We start from the raw sequence: 14,602 nt of genomic DNA, 5'->3' as shown, positions 1-14,602 counted from the left end.
TATGGTGTGCTTCTTTTCATTATTGAAGGTGAGGTCAGAAGTCTTTGAGTAGGAAGTGGGGAGAGAGAGCTCGAATCATCAATCCCATGGGAATTCCTTCCATGTATTTCAGACTAGTTCCTAAGAAAGTGCTTAGCACAAGTTTCCTGCACAGATGTGCTTGAAACTGGTGTGAGCTGTTTCTGAAGCTCTGAGTGGCAATGTTATCCCAGCATCGCTGGTACACCTTGGGCATGGCTCTATGGCTGCTCTAAAGGCACAGAAAACATTCATGAATCTGACTGTGTTTGATGGGATGTCAACAGGGAGTGTGGAGGGAAGGTTTGGTATAAACACAAATCAAAATAAAAATGCAGGTGGGGATCCTACTTGAAAGCCCATACAAACACCTCAAAAATAATTTTTATTTTTTCCACAGCCAGTGAATATTTCTGGGGTACGTGTACACAGCAGAGGTGGGCTTTATCCCTGTGCCTTATCCAAGCACTGAGCAGCTATGACTCTGAGAGCATGTGTAAGAGGATCTGGGACTCCCAGCATTCCTCCAGCGTTGTCTCTGACACTGTCTAATGTAAGTTATCTGAGGTCCTCAGTGCTGTTGAGTCTCCTATTCTCCCCTGCTTGTGCTTTCCTACCTGCCAGCTCTCGGATATCTTGCTGCCCCCCCGCCACCTTCATTATCCATGCTTCTGGAGTTTTAAAGAAAGAGGTCAACCCTGGACCCCCTGCTCTCCAGGTAAGTGCTGATCCATGGGCTTTCACAGTGGGTGAAGAAGTGGATGCATATGTGTTTTAAGGTCCAATGCTGCCTGCTCAGAGGATGGCAGCTGGATTGATGTCCCCAGGGATCAAGGGTGAGAGATCATTTGTGTCCTTTTGGGGGCACCAGGGATGCAGAAGAAAATGGAATCCCTTTGAGGCCATCAAGGAATGGGCTCTGTTGGGACATAACACTACAGAAAAGTTTTAGACTGATAAAGTGAACATATGTGCTGTGTTGGGCAGCATTTTGGGGAGTGTGGCTCACACTTTGTCACTGTCACACCATTGGTGGATCAGAGGCCCAACAGCTGCTTTGCTTCTGTGGAGCGTGGTGTGCTTGGAGGTTCCATATGAGGATCTCATAGCAAGGGCAGGGGTTTTGGCCCTGTAGAGACCACAGTGACTAATTTTTTCAAGGGGAAATCTTGGAAGAGCAACAATCCTAAAATGATGTGAAGCAGGTGAATATCACATTTGTTTTATACAGTTTATGTCCATACAAATAGTCCCTATTTGGCAGAGCAGCCACAAGCCATCACAAGTGTCTTTATTGCAGGATGGCACCATTTGCACATGTGCCATGTGAACACACTGCAGAATTGCTGTCTGTTAAAGCCATGGTTTTAGATTAAAATTAAACTTTTTTGTAGGCAGACATAAGAAGTTGTTGTAACCATGTTTATAATTAGGCAGTCATTATTGCTGTTCAAATTAGTTGTCATACCCTACATCATAATTGTTCCCAATTTTCCCCCCATTGTTATTTTATATTGAGTAATAAGTGAACAGCAAGCTTTTTACATAGTATTCAATAAATCTGGTGTTCTGGATGATTTTGGAAAATAATTCCGCAACATTTTGTTTACCGGCTGCTTTTGTTTACTGGATTGCTGGTGGGTCAGTTAAGCCTCCTGTCCTTGGGGCAGCACCAGGGCTGTTGTACTGGTGATATTTAGCAAGTCCAGTGGGATGTTGCTGGGGAGGACACAGAAAGGTAAGGTCAAGGCTTCTCAATCTTGACAGCAAGTAGCTTCTCTTTGGGGAAAGTGGTTCTTAATGTAGAGGCTGTAGCTTTGCTTTATTAGTCTTGATTCTATTATTCAGACAGTTTTTCTACCCGGCAAACTCCTCCAAACCCCAAGAAGTAGCCAACAACCAAACAGTTAAGAGAAATATCAAAATAAAATATTTCTCATAGATTTCATAAAGCATGAGTTATAGCAGCAAAAAATATTTTGGATTAAATATATTGCACTCAATTCTTCAATCCAGGAATGTATTTTTATTTATCTGAAAAGATTTAAGATGGCCCAAACTGCTTGGATGGCATGTAGGAAGCATTCCAGTTTGACAGAAGCTTGAATTGATTACTTTTCTGAGGGAGGAAAAAAAAAGGAGTTTTATTTAAATCAACTTTAAAGCTTAATTTTAAAGGGTGGATATTGGTAGCTGGAGAATATGTTCTGCCTTCCCCTCATATTGCAGCTGGACAGCAATAGCCAACCTTCACTTATTTATTTATTTCCTGCACAGAGGGGAGGAAAATATAGGTCCATGAATCAATCTAGATAATGGGGAAGGCTGAATGTAATAAATAATACAGTAACAACCCTAAACTAATGAGCTGTTGCTAAGGTACATTTCACAGGCTCATCCTCTATATAAAAAGTCACTAATAATCCCTTGGTGTAATCAGATGATAAAGCTTTGCCATAAGGCAACACCTGTGCAATTAAAGCTGTGGATTCTTTTGCACGTTTCATTAATTTCAGGATTTTGTAAAGGCACAATGACTACACTAATAATCTAGTCTACTTGACTCCATGTCTACTGGAAACAGGGTGTCTAATTAGGTAAAGGTAATTAATTAGAGATAAATGGAGCTAATCAGACTCGGTTAACACTAATTCTCTGAATTAAGACATTTTGGGACACCTACTATTCCACTGGCTTTGATGTTTCCCAACAAACACTGACTTGGAAAGGAATCAGAAACGCTACGTTTATTCTGTTGGAGATTGTCAGCCCAATCCCGCAGCAGTGCTTGTCCCAAGAGCTGTGCTCATTCCTGGGGGTTTGCTGGGAGAGGGATCCCCTCCTACTGTGGTGTGCTGGGGCCCTGGTTTGACACCCCTGGGAGCCATTTGTTGTATTTTTACTGGCTTCTGCCACGTTTTGCTGATTGTGGTATTTTCCCCACAGCTTCTTTCCTTGATGGGGGAATATTTTTTAAATTGTTGTTGTTGTGCTGGTGTTTAGAAGGGCCACCATAACCTCTATTTGAATGCTGTGGACAGCATTCAAAATGCAGAATACTGTGCCTTACCTCAAGGAAGAAAGGAGGCTAAAAGAAAAAAAAACCACAGCCAATTTAGAAGAAATCTGTATTATTTAGTGAAAGAATCAGGATTTCACTGGTGGTCTGTGTATTTGTAACTCTTTGGAGGTCATGAGCCTCTTCTGGTGTGGTATCAGATACAGTTCATCTTGCTTAGGTAATCAACTATAATTGCATGCAGGTACCAGCATCTTCAAAGCTAGCAGGACTATAGGGCAGGGGAGAATAAATATGAGTGGGACAAGAAGTGAGCAAGAAATCTAGTTGCTTCACTGTTGTGGAGTTCCTACATGCCTTTATTGCGAGATCTGTGTTAGAAGAGTCCTGTTTTGCCTTTTTTTCACAGGTAAATGTTACTTCCTTGCATGACTTAGAATGTAACACTGGTGGCAGATTTGGTGGGAAGATGCTGTGACTGGTAGATGCCCACGCTGAAGCCATAGCGTCACCACCTCCAGCTTTGTTAGTGTTTGGGGATGTGACCACGCTGGGCATGTGGAGCAAGTGCATTTTAGAAGGTATTGCCTCTTGTCTCTGTGTGGTGTTAAGCTATAAAGTAAGATGATTTCCCCTCCCCTGTGGATGGTCTGCTCATTTCAGCTGCAAAGCACAGCTGATGGAGAGTTCTTCATCTATCACTTGAGTGCTGGGAGGGGTGGGAAGCACTCTCCCTGCCTGCATCTAAAGAAGACCAGATGCTTTTTTAAACTTGTATTTCTAAAATACCTAAGCTGATGTTGCACAGTATGGTACATAACTAACAAGAGTGAGCCAGGAAAGAGCGCTTGTAGGATGAGCTATAGCCTGAGGTAAGTCTCCACGAGCTGAGCCACACTGCCCTCGACAGAGGAGATGAAATAGAAATGTCTGAATACTTCTATTATGAGATACTTTTTGGATTGACCTTTCAGTAACTTGTTAAACTACAGAAAACATTACTGTTTTCTAGATGCAAAAGACCTGCTGGGTCATGTAGTCCACAAATGCCCCTCTGGATATTTTCAATAGCAGCTTGGTGAATTTGGGCTTTCAGGAGCTGCTGGGGCTTGGGCCCCACTGTTCAAAATAACTTGCATTTCCAAGGATGGACAAATCCTGTTTAACAGTTTCAGAGTAGCGGATAAAAGGAATTGATGCAACTGCAGCATCCAGGTGAGATAAATGATTCGGAGTGTGTGTCCCCTGTACCCAGAGAGGCAAAGTGCTGCTGTCTCCTGGCTTGGCTGCACCCTGTTAACATGGAGGTGGGCCAGAGCCCAGAGAGAGGACAGACTCCAAGCCTTTGGTTGGGGCTGCAGAGCAGTGGTGTGAGACCCCAAGCCCAATTTGCTGACAGCAATTTAACCCGTCTTGTGCTATTGAGGTCACCAGTCAGTCTTCAATCACATTTATATTTTTTTGTATCATAAGAAATTCAAGGGCTTCACATTCCAGCACAGCAGGTTTCAGTCTAGCTGCTGATATTGTCATCTGATGCTCTTGTCCTTTTGAATACAACCCTATCCATTGCCCAGACTTCAGATGCTTTGAGGAAGTCGAGTTCAACACACTGTGCAGGGAAGGGGGGAGATGTCCAGAGGGGTCATACAGCTGCTGATGCCCTCTTTGGGCTAACCACTCTGCACCTGCAGTGCTGAGTGCTTCTCTAGTGGGAAGGTGAGCTGAGTGTCTTGCATGCCTGGAAGCTCTGAACATGTCAGTCTGCTCTGCTTACAAAGCTAAGACTCACTGTCCTCCAGTCTGACACCCCTTGTCTTCTGCAAGCATAGATCAATATCTACTGGTCTTGGATACCATTGCAGAGTTGCTGAATGTCCACAGATCTGTTCAGGCAAACTCTTAGGTAAAGGATGAGATTCAGCTCACCTGACTGTGCACAGCTGCATACAAAGTTCCTTTCCAGACTCCCCTCATCAGAGAGAAATGGGCACTAGCATGGTTGCTCTGACCCATTTGGGGTTTCTCACTGAAGTCACGGCTCTGTGTCACCAGTGGCTGCTTTCAAAAAATCCCTGGGTGACTTCAGTGTGTGGTCTGCAAGTTTACCTGGGCTCTCTGTTTATTATAGTGTGGTCTTGAGCAGGTTAGCTGTGACAGGGGAATGCTGTTGTATTGGGAGCGTGAGAGGGCGTGGAAAGTAAAAATGAGTGAAAATGGTGTGCTGTTTTTGGAATTCAGACATCTTTGCTGTCTGCTTTGGGTTTGCTGCAGTTTACTTCATTTCTCTTTGGTTTTGTAAGAACAGGAATGTGTGCTAGAGAAAGCAAAATTACATGGCAAGAGAAATAGGATGAGAAATACTGAGCCTGTGGAAAGGAGAGAGTGTTGAGGAGGAGCTGGTGGCTGGTGTCGGAGCGGAGCCCCCAGGTCCCGTGACAGAGGGATCGACGGCTCCTCCCCGCCAGCCCAGGCAGCAGCGCAGTGTGGGGGGGCTCTGCACGGCCCCTGGAACTTGCCAGCCCCGGCCGAGGGCCCGCGCAGGTGCCTGCAGGGCAGAGGGCTGCCTGCGGGCACGGTGGCACCGAGCCCCCTGCTACGGCTCCCGGGGGAGTCTCTGGCTCTCAGCAATAGGATATGTTACGACCCTCGGTGTCCAGCATCTGTGCTGGAGTGTATTGCTAGGTGAGAAAGGGCATTTTAAAATGTTCCCATATTCAAACTAAATGTTTTGCTAATTTCAAATGTTAAATAAATACTTTAATTGGCCAAATGATAAGAGCAGAAAATTCTTTAGTAATAACCTCTGTTCACTTCTTTCCTCCTTCATTTTTCATAACAACCTTCCCACTTGGCCTTTGATTGCTGTTTACCAGAGCTGCATCAAAGCAGTTTCTCTCCATGGCTCTGGGCTATGGTGAAGTCCATAATCCAGCGTCTTGTCAGCCACTGGAGTTTTGAAGCTAGCCTCAGTATTTGTGCCAGGAATTGGAACCTCTGTTCTTAAAAGCAGCAGTGGGTTCCCTGCTCTCCCATGGTAGACAGAACCTTCCTGAGCAGCTGCTGGTCAGCAGTGCTGTCTATTCACACACAAACACTGGCTGTAAATGTCAGATTTTTCAAACAAAAACTGTGCTAAAGCTAAGGAATGTGTTGTGTTTTTTGTTGAATAATAGAGGACTGTGTAGAATGAGTTTTGTGTAAAATACCTTATTTCATTATGACCCCTGTTACCTTCCTATAAAGCAAGCCAAAGCATTGTTCAGTGTGTGGTTTAACTGCATCGCAGTAACAACATGCTTAATACTTAAAGGAGGGAGTTCTAAAATTTAATAGTTTATTTTATTATTACTCTTTTGGATATAATTAACTAGGGATGCACTTCAAACTATGTCCTTGCTACTGAAATACGTTTTTATGTTTCACTCTGGGGGAAAAAGAAGTCTGTCAGACCATGGGTCTCTCCCTTGATGCACATTATTAGAGTCTTTTTAGAGACAAGCAAGCCATTTTGCTGTCATTGGTCTTGTTCAAATAGAGGGTGTTTATCCATGCAGTCCTCTGGGGAAGGGTGTCAGGGAGGGATCACCAGCCAGCAGCTGACACGGGTACAGCATGCTCATTTGACTCTCCTCCAGTGTTGAGCTTGCATGGTTCTTGCTTCTGAAGCAGCACTGCTTGGACACCCTGTCCTGACTCCAGGTAATGCCTTTGAGTCTGGTACTCGCCTGGACTGAGACCATGTTGAATGATCCCATCAGAGGAAAAGGGAATCTGGGCTGGAGAACATGGCAAGGTTGCTGCCAGGGGTTTCACAGTGTCTGGCATTGTGTCCTCAAAGTTTGGCCTTAAAATCCACTCTGTGTACAGAACAGTGCCTTCTGCTTTACTGCATAGGCTTTTATTTTCATGTAAAGCTAGGCAGGCTGAAGTGTTTGTATGAGAATGCTAAAGAAAAGATCTATTTGTGGATATTATTTCAGATTTCCATGCTGGACTTGCAGCTTCATACCAAAGACATCAGATCTCCTGTTCCAAAATACCCAAAGTGAACAGACTGATCTCCCAAACTTGTGTGTGGTACTCTGGTGAAGCCACAGTGGTACAGCAGACTCGCCCGTGTGAAGAGGTGGACAGGATTTCCAGCTTCCCACCAGCTCTGTGCTTTCCATAAGCTCAACATTCTCATCCCATTTCTCTTGCTGCTCAATACTACTCCTATTGTGCCTTTGAAACAAGTTCAAATTAAGTTTTAAAAAGTCACTCATATCTCCTTTCGTGGAGCAGAATGGCACAAATCTACTTCATTTTAAGGGGTCTGAGGCTGGACTCCAGTTACAAAACTGCCAGTGAAGCTCACTATATTTTTGTTCAGTTTTTTGCTACTCTCTTGGATGATTCACTTCCCCCCATTGTGTTAACAATCACTAGCTTTCAGATTGATGCAGCCATTTCACAAGTGCCTTTGTCAGCAAGCAGCCAGCAAACTGTTTTGAGGACTATGTTGGGGACCACATCTGGCAAAGCCTTCCCATCCGAGCAGGAATAGTCCCAGCCCATGAAAACATGAGGGCTGAAGAATCAACCTGGGCAGATCCTGGAGGACCACTCATATCTTCAAATCCCATGATCTGTACCCCTCTGTTCATGCACTACCTGGCACATGGAAGGAGCAGGGAGAGCTCATATTTGGGGTGAGTGTGTATACTGCAACACTAGTAAGGGTTGGAGTAGGGTTGCTGGTGCCTATTGCATGGGGTGGGAGGGAACAGCTTGTGGCATCAGCTGTGCAAATCCACTGTCTAGAACTTATGTAAGCCTCCAGATCCATATGTCTGTGGCTGCACCAAAGCAGACTCTCCCTAGTGTTGGTGGGCTCCCAGGAGATGCTGGTGGTGCTGTGCCTTTGCTTGCAGAGCCTGGCACTTCCTGAGCATGCATTTGTGGCAGGGCTGGATGAAGGAGAGGTGCAGGGAGGTGCTCTGTCTGCTCAGACCGGGTTCTGCATGCAGGCTGTGCCATCTGAAGCACCAAGAGCTGCACAGGCAGACTTGTCCTTTAAATACTTTCTCACAGGGGACATACACAACTGAGAAAATTCTCAAAGAATCTTAAGAATGTGCATTTTCCTGTCCAGCCTGTCTTTTTTTGCTTTAACAAGGTATTTTTTGTGTGAAGGCTATTGCTGAGGCTTAGGAGCCTCAGCCAAAACAGGCCTATGCATGACCTACTCTGTCCTTAAGCATTGCTCTGAGCCTCAGTGCCAGCCCCAAGCCTATGCAGGGTGCATGCTTTTTCAATACCGATGACGCGATGCTGCCTGGCTGTTCTACATCATGACCCAAATCTGTGGGCTGTTGGGTGCTGACTTCACCCCCAATCTTGCTGGCACAACTTACAAAACACTTGGTTGCAAACCCTTTTTTTCCTTCAGCCTTCTGCCAGGTGACTGGTCGAGGTCTCATTGACTGCACTCCTCCTAACACGGTCTGAATGGGGTTTGTCTTGTTTGGGATGCGAGTGCCCTGTCAGCTGGTACCCAAGGGCTCTGCAGGGATCCTCTCCCATCCTGTGCTGGTGCTGGGCTCTGCCGCCTGCCTGGCTGCCAGCTCCAGTTCTGCACAGCCCATCAGAGCACGACCTGGGGAGAGTGACATATGGCAGGAGAAAGGCAATTTAGGGCGGGCCTGGAAATCAGAGGCAGTGTTGTTACAAGCTGGGCCTTGGGTTCACTGGCATGACATGAAAGACGGTGTTGGTGCCTGCTGGAGCTCGGTCGCCTCTGACTCTCCTGGCAGCTGCTGGCTCCCCACAGCACTTGTAATCCCTGCCACAGTGGCTGCAGAGGGGTTCGGGCAAAGGATGTGAGTGAAATTAGCAAATTCTTCCATCCACAGCAAAATTTTTAATTACACTGGATAATGTTTTGGTCAGCTCCTGATTGTGAATTTCCTAGACCTTGTTTGTTTGCTGAAAAAGTTGGAATGAAATATTTTGATGTTTCATGTTTAATGGTACTTAAAAGCAGTCAAAAGATACACAGTCTGGAAGCACTTTATTTGCTCATTTCTAACAGAGAGCTTTCTGTCCTTTCTTCTTTGTTTCACTGAGAAAATGATAAACTTCTTCCAAGTTTTGGTTGTTGTTTTTTTTTTTTTCCTGGTCATCAAGGAGTAAAGGCCACCAGTTCTGACCTCTTGCTAGGATTTGTTTTAGGTGATCTGTTTTGTAAATGACCACAGGTGATATGGTGGCTGGTGAGGGTGGAACAGCAACAACCAGAGAAATCTAAAGTTGCTGGATGAGACAATGTGGAAGCCAAGTAACCTCTTGAGGGCCTTTGCTAGGAGCTGTGGTACTTGTGGTCTGGGTGTAGCCTCCCTCATCTTTCTTCAAATTCCATTGTTCGGGAAAGCCAAAAAATGACTCATATTATGAGAGAGATTCCTTCAATACACATAATTTGTGAGTTGAAAAATTGGAATGTTAAGTTTAAAGGTTTATTATAATGTTCAAAATAATGACTGAGGTGTTCACCCAGACATTTTCTAGAATAAACTATAGAATTATAAAGTTTAAAGAAATATGTCTAAGTGTATGTTAGTGATATGATAGTGAGAGATTTGGCTCCTTGTCCCTTTATTAAGGACAAATTCACCCCAAGGGTGTAGTCAGATCTTGGCAAATAGTGTTATAATAGTGAAAGAATATTGCCTGCTGGATAGCAGACATTGATGATTAAATTTAAGCGTGTATTGTCCACATAAAGCAAACAACATGCCTTTCTTTTTTTTTTCCTCCTTTTTGTGAACATTCATCACTGGTGCTGAAGATGGAAGATACGGGCTTGCTAATTATTGTGTTTTTAACTGATAATATACTGTAAATTTTGTATAATATAACTGTGACCTTATAGACAATGCGAGACATGACAGCAGGCCCATAATTATAGTATGCTGAAGAAATGCTTGTTATTATCTACTATTTTTAGGACCAGTGTGCAGAGCCTCTTAATTTACATAAGCTTTAGACGTTCACACATTTTCTGTCTTTGCTTATGGATGATAAATTTTGTTCAAATGAAAGATGAAGACGTTGTGTTAGGTGAGAGGTTAGCCAACTGGGAACTTGATTACTGTGAACAACAAAAGCATCTGTGGAAACTGAAAAAGGAGTATTTATTTGAGAAAGAATTGTTTAACCCAAGATTCACAACATGAAAACCGCAACATGCAAATGGAGTCTTGGTACCTTGTGATTTGGGAACTGGTTAAACAATAATGGGGGGAGAAAAGAAGACAGGGAAAAATCCTATAATCTATTTATCACAAGGAAGGTGAATATTGCAGTGTGTTCTTACAAGGAACGAATGTTTTGTGCTTGTTGAGGTTTCCCTGTTGAGTGCTGAGGACACAAGCTATTTCCAGGAGGTTCTGTGGGTCACCCACTCACTGGTCTGCCTGCCCAGATGCCTGCCAAGCCATTTCTCTTGGCTGTGTTGAAGGCCCCAGCTCTGAATAGCTGGTGAGGTGTCTTGGCTTGGGGATGTTGAGGTTTGGAGCAGAGGCTGTGCACCTCCAGGGTGGCACACCATCCTCCAGCAGAGGTATGGTGCGGTGGATGGAAACTGCCCACCCCTCCTGAGGGCCTCAGCCTGTCCCAGCTCAGTGTGACTGGCTGCTTTTGCCTCAGCAGCAGTGCTGGTGCTGCCCAGTAGAGCCTGGCTGCTGGCAGGACAGTGCTGGTCCCCAGCAGTGCCACCAGCCATCCGCTGTGCTACACGCAGCAGCACGGTGCTGGCAGCTCTGGCACTGCCACAGGTGTGCTGTGTGGTACTCAGGCTACTGGGCAAGCTAGAGGAGTTGCCAAAGCAATGAACCATACTTTTCCTCTCTAAGGAGCCCTCTGTGATGTCAGAGAATTTACCCTCATCTCCCTCAATGAACTTTGCTAGCCACAGCCTGCATATTCCCAGGTCAGAGCAATGTTACAGACCCTCCTCTCCCATCAGAGCTATGCCTGACCCTCATGGACAAGGACAGTTGGAGGTGCACAGAAGAGCTGGCAGTGGTTCTTGCTGCACTGTCTGGCTGAGCAGAGCACTTTGGATTGTGGTTTTGGTCCAGCAACACTGGTAACCCATTGGTGGAGAGGTGCTACGCTGCTCAGCTTCCTTCTGCTTTCTGCAACCATTGCAAGGCTGTTCCCTGCACTAAAAACCAGAGAAAGCAAATAGACACATGGCTGAGACAGACATGTGAAAGGCTTGTTTGTACTCATTACACTGGAGGATGTTTTGAGATCAGATCATCCATCCGAAAATATGACCTTTCGTAATACTGCCAAATAAGGTCAAGGATGTCTGCTCTTCTCTGCCTCTTATACAAGCTGGAGTTGCCTGAAGCACCTTCCACCACTATGACCAAGTTTTCTAAGCTGAAGAACAAAACTGAATTTTTTCATCAGGGCTTGATCTCTTGTTTTTATGCTTTGTTTGCCCAGTGTGAGTGATTGTGTGAGGAAAGTTACTCATCAAAGAAGCCAGACGAGTTGCCCCCATACAGTACCGCCATATAACATGGAAAGAAGTCTTTCAGAAAGTAGCCCAAATGTTTCAGGGTTTAGTTTGGTAGTTTTTGCTCGGGAAGAAAGCTGCGAGCTGCCAGGGCAGTGCTGAGCACCTGATGAGATATGTGAGCTAAGCTGCCAGGCTGGAGCACAAACATGGGGCTCAGGTACAGAAGTGTGTACAAAATAGCTACGGCTCCAGCTGCCTGTTTAGCAGACCTTTTGTAGTAGCACAGAGGGGCTAGTAACAGGGTGGGAAAGATGACAATATGTTTGATACAAACTTTAATTGCTAAAGGCCTTTCCCAAAGGCCAATAATGGCAAAAGGTGTAAATGGAGGAAGGCTGTAGCTTCGCCTGTCTCACAGATGGGCTGTGAGGAAACTGTGAACGGCCAAATGATAACAGACTATCCAGTCATTCCAACATCAGCTCATTAGCAGTCTGTCAGATATTTTAATTTGTGTACTTGTGGGCTAAGCTGATATTACAGGATTGCCTCAGCTCCCAGGCATCCCTTTAACTCAGAAGGAAACAGTGAATGAATAAACCTGGCGATGTGAACTGATACTTGTGCACTCTTGGCTTTTGGGGGCCACTTTGAGATCCAGCCAGGGTTGCGTGACCTGTGAAGCCCCAGCCTGGCAGGGGGAAAGCAGGGATGTCTGGTGTGTTGCTGCTGTTGCCCTCAGTCCTGCTTTCTTGGGATACTGCGTCAGGGAGACTGTGCCAACTCACAGGTCTCCCAAGCATGAAAAGGTCAGTTCTCCAAATGTAATAAATTAGTTAAGCAGGGGGCCTGAGACAGTTTGGGTTTGTTTCAGATAAGTCAGATATTTCTTTAGACTCTTTCACTAAAAGAGGGAACCAGCCATATACAATGGAATTTTTTACCTCCTGAATCTCTCACAAAAGATTCACCGGACCCTCATCAGTCATCTTGTCAAAACTACTGGTAGTTAACTTTCAGATGAGGGTACTTGTGCTAGTTAACTGACTTTAGTCCCCAGGTAATTGACTTTTGGAAAGGTAGTCTCTCCAAACTCCAGCTTTCCAAGTTTCTTCTGAATCAGGAGACCATTCTTTCCTGAGGAGAGTGGGCTGGTCTGAGGTCGAAGCACACTCCCCAGCAGACTGCCATGGCTGTGCATCTCGACAGCCCAGCCTGCCTTTGCCAGGGCAGGGAGCCAAGCTGGGAGTTCGGGCAGTCAGCAGCGGCTGTACCTTGTGTGTGGGGTGGGCCATGTGCCTCAGCTGGGAGATTTATGGGTGCTGCTGTGTCATTGATATGTGGCCACACACTGAGCAGGAACAGTCAGGCATTAAATGGCTGGAAGATCTTCTAATTATTCTTAGGTTTGTAATGTTATTACTGAAGCTGATGAGAATTAAGTCATACCTGCATAATAAGAATGAATATGACAGGGGTAATGTAGTCAAGTGACAAAATGTAGTGTCCTCATGGGGCAGAAGGGGTTACTGACAGAGCCCTTCAATCACAGAGAGAGATCCCCCTGTGCAGCCTGGTCAGCCTCTTGGGCACCTCACACCTCAACATTAGTGGGAAAATGCCTTTATTTCTTTAGCTTAGGCATGTCAGGGATGGCTGTGAACTAAGAGCCAGTAAAAATGCTGGGATTTGTCTGTCAGACCACAATTTGGAGATGGTATTTCTTTTAATCCACTTCAGTTTTACATATTGGCAAGAAGCATTATAATTGATTGCATTGAATTACATTGGAATCTCTCAGCTGCTTGATCAAGAAAGGATATCAGCTCCAAGCAGGCCTGACTATATGTTGGCATTGAAAATGTTACAGGCACATAGCCACATTCTGATTCATTCCTAATGAGATTTTGAAGTTCACACTATAAAATGTTCTGTCAATTAAGTCAGAAATTCATAGCAACATATTTACTTCAGTTATCAGTGTGTCCTTTCAGTGCAGGGATCCCAGCTGTTACAATGGTGTTTTCTAGTTCCACAGCCTCATCAAAGCCCATTCAAATACTCTCATTGTAATCCATGTTAGTTTGTGTTTTGACTGCAAAGAACAGCTCTGTGGAATATATTCAGTGGGAAGGAAGCAGCCTAAAAGATAGTTGCAATACAAATAGCTATCGTTCTGTAGCACCCTGTAGCTGGAATCAAACAGGGCAGGAAAAGTCTTCTTTACCAGTACCAGGGTTTCCTGATACAGGTTTATGATTCCTATCGAGGCTGACTCCCAGCAAAACACTTTGTGGGAACACCACTGTGCCCTGCACCTTGGAGGGGCTGCTGAGGGGACAGGTTGTGCTTGTCACCAATTAACAAAGATGGACATGCAGACAAGGGAAAAGAGTGCTTTTCTTCTTGAGATAGCGCAAGTCAGGAAAGTGCAAAGCTGATGGCAGCTCCTGCATTGGCTGTAACACAGAAAGCAGCTCTCACTTTGCTTCAGAGCATAGAGCGTCCTGTTCTGCTTGAATTCAGTAAGTCCCAGTTTATTTAGCTGAGTTTATTGATTTAGGAATCAATAAACTAGTAGTAGCTGAAGTGACTTGGTCTTTTTAAATGTGAATCCCCTTTCTTCTCAGCTTTCAGGAGTCTGAAGCTCTGACGACTGCTCTGTGGGAGGAGACAGCTCTGATCCAACTTCCCTTCTCTACAAGCCCGTTAGCCAAGGGATCTGCAAGGGTATGTTTTACAATTTCTGAAAAGTATTGAAGTCAGGTCACCGAGTGGGGGCTTAAAGGTGACTGTGGGCACATCTGCCTCTCACAAGCAGGGGTTGAGGGACTGCAGGTTTGAGAATGAAAGCTGGGTAGTGCCTGCTTTGAAGACATTTCTGTCACTTGTGCATGCCAGTACTCTGCCCCGCAACAGGGAGGAACATCTTAATCTTAAATGGGGAAAAATGCCACAAAGTTGATGGTGAGCCCCAGAGAGTCTGGGACCCTGCAGCTGCTACCTGTGTTTCTGCCATATTTCCCTTATAAATGTCCTTGGACTTG

This window comes from Corvus cornix, chromosome 8 (assembly GCF_000738735.6).
Source record: "Corvus cornix cornix isolate S_Up_H32 chromosome 8, ASM73873v5, whole genome shotgun sequence".
Lineage (NCBI taxonomy): Eukaryota > Metazoa > Chordata > Aves > Passeriformes > Corvidae > Corvus > Corvus cornix.
The sequence above is the reverse complement of the archived record's forward strand: the minus strand, read 5'-3'. Positions refer to the sequence as shown.